The 5762-nt window shown below is 40.7% G+C and overlaps 1 pseudogene; it reads left to right on the forward strand.

The window, feature by feature from the left end:
- The first annotated feature begins 761 nt into the window (after positions 1–761).
- Positions 762–1909, forward strand: LOC119272768 (annotated as a pseudogene).
- The last annotated feature ends 3853 nt before the right edge of the window (positions 1910–5762 follow it).

Raw genomic sequence — 5762 nt, forward strand, 5'->3', positions numbered from 1 at the left:
CACAGCCACCCCAGGAGCACACGTAGCTTCGCCCCTGGGTAGGTACCCGCTCCGGTAAAAAACTTAGTCAATTGACTACCAAGTGTAAACTCAGAGTGAGTCGGATTGTTCATTGAATGACGTGCTCCTACACCTAGAGCTTGGTTGCTTGTGATGCTGCCTGCCGTCTGATCGAACGCGACCACACTGAATGTCCTTGTTATTCTCAGTTATGCCATGTTATTAGGTGTTGTACCTGTGATTAGGATCAAGTCCACTTTGCATGCTGCCGCACCGCAGCGAAATGTCTATCATCTTGCTGCCTGTCGTCCAGTTTCTAGTGCAGGATCGCTGACTACATTCTGAATAAAAAGTATGTATTCATCACGTATTCACGGGTCATCAATGTATTCATCGTGTATCCCCGCAAAATAAAAATGATGTTGTATTCATCATCTACCAGGGTTGGCCGTACAAAAGATTTAATTTTGCGTGTCCTGGAGAAACACATTGCTTCCAGTTTTCAGCTTGGTGCCTAGCATGTATAGTACGTGGAGATTTGCTTTTCCATCCAAGATTTTTCTGAAGTTGAGCGTGTGCAGTGCAGTGAAGGCGGCGGTGCCTCTGGCGTGAGACCCATCTGCTAACCGTCCTCCGTTACTACGCACGCATCAGCAATTCCACCATTTCCCGCATCCTTGTCCTATCCTGCGCACACGCACTGCCTACTATATAGCTTCCTCCTGCACTCCAGCTTCCAGCAGACTACTCATAACTCGGGTCGGTCTCTCGGCGTGTGCGTGATCATCTCGCCACGACAGAGCAGCGAGGCCACCGAGGCGACGTAGCGTACACATGGCGAAGTTTGCTCTCGGGCACCACAGCGAGGCCACCGACGCCGGCTGCGTCCGCGCCGTGCTCGCCGAGGCTGTGCTCACCTTCCTGTTCGTCTTCTCCGGCGTCGGCTCCACCATGGCCGCCGGTACGTATGTAGTGCAGTGATGGTTGGAAACGCGTCCATGCATGCATGTGTACCGAGAGTCCGGATCTACATGTACATGTGTTATGTGTATGCAGGGAGGCTGGCCGGCGGCGCCGACACGATCATGGGCCTGACGGCGGTCGCGCTGGCCCACGCGATGGTGGTGGCCGTCATGGTGTCGGCAGGGCTTCACGTCTCCGGCGGCCACATCAACCCAGCCGTCACGCGCGCTCTCCCTCGCCGCAGGCGGCCACATCACCCTCTTCCGCTCCGCGCTCTACGTGCTCGCGCAGCTGCTCGGCTCCTCCCTCGCCTGCCTCCTCCTCGCCTTCCTCACCGGCGGCGCGGTGACCATGCCAGTGCACGCGCTGGCCGCCGGGGTTGGCGCGCCGCAGGGGGTGCTCTGGGAGGCCGTGCTCACCTTCTCGCTGCTCTTCACGGTGTACGCGACCGTCGTGGATCCGCGACGGAGCATCGGCAACCTGGGCCCGCTACTGGTGGGCTTCGTCGTCGGCGCCAACGTGCTCGCCGGAGGGCCGTTCTCCGGCGCGTCTATGAACCCGGCACGTTCATTCGGGCCCGCGCTCGCCTCAGCGAATTGGGCCAGTCAGTGGGTCTATTGGGTTGGGCCGATGATTGGTGGGCCGCTCGCGGGGCTAGTATACGAGGGATTGTTCATGGTCCGGCCCGGCCACCAGCAGCTTCCCAGCGATGGCAACGACTTCTAGTTGAACAGTGATATTCACTTTTGCTCTACACACATGAACTGCTTGATGCGCTGCATGGTGTGAAAATCGTCCAGAACTCGTCAGCTGTGTAGCAGAGTTCTTTTGTTGTTTGATTTGCAGAAGAACATCTCGCCGCTAGGTGCTTTATTTAGAGAAAAATAAGAGTCATGTTGTGTGGCAAGTTTTCAAAATTTCAGAATATCTATTGTACCAAGATCAAGTAATGTAGTAGCTCATGAACTAGCTGTGCGTAGCGCTCTGTTAGGGGATGACGGTTGTGAGGTGTGAGTTGACCATCTACACAGTTTATACTAAACATCTGTGCTAATGATATGTTCAATACACCAGTTTAATGGACTACATCTATGTCCCTTTCAAAAAAAAAAAATTGAACAGTGTGATACGACTGGATGCTGCACTCTGCTAGGGCTACTTTTCGCCTATTCCCAGAGCTACAATAGCCCCACCTCTGATGCAAGGGCCTCATTCTATTTGAGTGTGCCTGCCATTAAACGGTTTTAGAAAGGTTCTATAGACTGGTTCGAGCCGATTTTCGAAGTATCTTTCGTCGGGTTTTCCTTTTTCTGTTTTTCTTTATTTTCTCATTTTGCTTTCCTTTTTTGATTTTTGGTGTTGGTTTTGGACGGTCTTCTGTGTTTGTTTTATTGCTGTTTCATATTTTTGTGTTTCCTTACTGGTTTTGTTTGGATTTTTCCAATACATGTATACTTTTTATATACATTGTACTTTTTTAAATAGAAAACAATATTTTTATACATGATTAACACTTTTCAATACATATTTTTTTTCAAATGTATATTTGGATGTCTATATTTCTTTCACACACATTGTATATTTCTGTATAGATCAATAACATTTTTATACATGTTTTCTCATAAAGTAATATAGTTAAAAATATATGCTTTTGCACATCTTTTTGAATATATTTTCAACAGTTTTTCAAGTACACGTTGCACCTTTTTTTGGAAGATATGACACATTTTTCAGCAATGTGAACTGTTTAAAATTTGCATAAAAATGCCACGAACACATTTCTTGAAACATATGAACAATTTTTAATGTCACATAATTTTGAATGCAACGAAACCTTTTTTTAGTTAACTGAATGTTTTTAAATTGTTAATTATTTAAAATGTCAGTTACATGTTTTTTAAACACTAGCACTTTTTTGGATGTCACGAACATTTTATTAATGTTATCATCATTTTTCAAATTCTGAACAAACATTTATTTAACACAGTACTAACATTTGTTTGAGCGCACGGTGAACCTATTTTTAAATATACATATTGTACATTATTTTAGACATCAGGAACAATTTTATACATGTTTTATTGTAAATTAGTCATTTCTTTCCCAAATATACGTTTTTGAAAATTCTGTAAATATGTGTTTAATATTTTTTCTAAATTCACGTTGAACATTTTTTAATGATATAACACATTTTTTTCAGCTACGTGAACATTTTTTACATTTCCTAAAAATGCCACGTACACATTTTCCAAAACATATGAACATTTTTTTAATTTCACACACACACATTTGGTTCAAATGCTACAAAACATCTGTTTTTAAGCTATCTTAATTTTTTTAACATTGTATATTTTTTAAACGTCAGGTGCCTGTTTTTAACCACGAATTTTTTTTACATGTCACGGACATTTTTCTTAATGTTATCATCAAATGTTTTTTCAAATGTACAACAAAATTTATATAACAAAGCACTAAAATAATTTAAACACACGGTGAACTTACTTTTAAATATATGTAATTTTTTCCTTTCTGAAATATAACTAACAGTAATTGAAAGGAAATAAAATGGGGAAACGAGTGCTAGAGACACATCGCTCCTCCTGCGATGAGCCTTGCCGATTTAGGGGGCGCACCTGATGCAGGAAATGCTTCATCACGCTATAAGGGAGACAGAGCCCCTCGCACTACACTGGCCTGCAATGTCAGACTGTATAACTTTCAGCCTTATACACATAACAAGGACCTCCTATTTGCCACTCGCTGCGGCAAAGAGTCTACCAAGGGATCTCCTATAGGCAGGCAGTCTGGCGGCAATTCATACAGGGACAGCTCACATGGGCCGGCCCATCTCGCCCCGAAAATCAACAAAAACTAGCGGCATATATGGGAATAGAACACGGCGAATCCTAAACGGCGCCTTGAGCGCCCATTTTAGGCATTTATGCAATCGGGTGCACACACTCCCACCGCACCGGGGCGGCCCATTTTAATTTTCTTTTCTATTTTTAAAACGCAAAAAATAAAACATATGCGCGCTGCCCTAACCAGTCGGCTACCTCACATGTTCATGCTTACTTAGTGCTTTGTCACCTTTTTTTCTTATTCTTTTTCTTTTTTTCTTTTTTCTTGGAAACGGTTTTGTCGGGTTTTTTTGTTTCTTCTTTTCTGCTAAGTGCGTGAACTTTTTTTCCAATTTGTGAACTTTATTTAAAATTGATGAACTATTTTTAAAAATGATGAACCTTTTTTCAAATTGATGAATTTTTTTCCAAATTTATAAACCTTTTTTCAAATCAATGAACTTGTTAAAAAATCGATGAAGTTTTTTCAAATTTTATGAACCTTTTTAAATTCAATGAACTTTGTATAAAATTGGATGAACTTTTTTCTTCCAAATTCGATGAACCTATTTCAAATTTGATAAACTTTTTCAAAATCAATGAACTTTTTTTAGTGTTGTGAACTTTTCTTCCAATATGATGAACTTACTCGAATTCATGATTTTTTTAAATAATTCAGAAAATTAAGTGATACAGTACACATGCAATAAATAACGCAGACACATTTACTTATAAAATTGCTGCCTTTTTTATTCACTATTGGTGTCTAGTTTTAGTGGTTAGGCACACTCATATAGGACGGCAGTGGCTTGAGATTTAATCCTAGGAGGGACACCTTTTTTGCTGTTTTTTTTCGCTTTTATAGGTTCGCTGCGCAATGTACCGAGCGCTCTTAGCAACATGACGCATCGGCCCTGTTGGAAGACAATGTTGGACAAAAACTACGAACACACGACATCAGTCCTTATGTTCCTGTTTTCAAAACTACGAAAAAAATTGAAAATGGAAACATTTTGTTAAAAAACTGGAACAAAAATTGAAAATGCGAAAAAATTCTAGATTACAAACAGTTGTTTTCAAGAAGAGAACATTCTTTCGAATTTGCGAACAATTTTTTAAAACAGGAACATTTTCGAAATTATGAACATTTTTTTCAACACACACACATTTTAGAGTATTTCTTATTGGATTTTCATCATATTGCTTGAGTTAATTCCTCTACATCATTTCATCTTACTTAATGTGTTACTCTGTTTTTCATGAACTTAATACTCTAATGCAGGCAGGAGTCGGTCGATGTGTGGAGTAATAGTAGTAGATGCAGAATCGTGTCAGTCTACTTGACATGGACGTGATGCCTATATTCATGATCATTGCCTTAGAAATCGTCATAACTTTGCGCTTTTCTATCAATTGTTCGGCAGTAATTTGTTCACCCATCATATTATTTGCTATCATGAGAGAAGCCTCTAGTGAAACATATGGCCCCTGGGTCTATTTTCCATCATACAAGTTTCCGGTCTACAATTTTAGTTTCCGATCTAGTGTTTCTGCAATCTTTTACTTTCCGATATATAAGCCAAAAATACCAAAAATATTTACTTTATCGTTTATCTATCTCTATCAGATCTCACTTTTGCAAGTAACCGTGAAGAGATTGACAACCCCTTTATCGCGTTGGGTACAAGTTATTTGATTGTTTGTGCATGTATTAGGTGATTTGCAAGTAACTCTTAATTATGAATAATTGAAATATAATACTACAATATTATTACCTCTAGGGCATATTTTCAACAGTCTCCCACTTGCACTAGAGTCAATAATCTAGTTGAATAACACTTAACAACCTATCTTGTGTTATTAATGCATTGCATGTGGTAGAGCCTTTGTCATTAGTTTGACACACTCAAAAACTTTGTGATATTTGTCCTAGTATTGTCTGATTTCTAGACCTTAATC

The sequence above is a fragment of the Triticum dicoccoides genome, chromosome 3A (assembly GCF_002162155.2).
Source record: "Triticum dicoccoides isolate Atlit2015 ecotype Zavitan chromosome 3A, WEW_v2.0, whole genome shotgun sequence".
In the NCBI taxonomy this organism is placed as follows: domain Eukaryota; kingdom Viridiplantae; phylum Streptophyta; class Magnoliopsida; order Poales; family Poaceae; genus Triticum; species Triticum dicoccoides.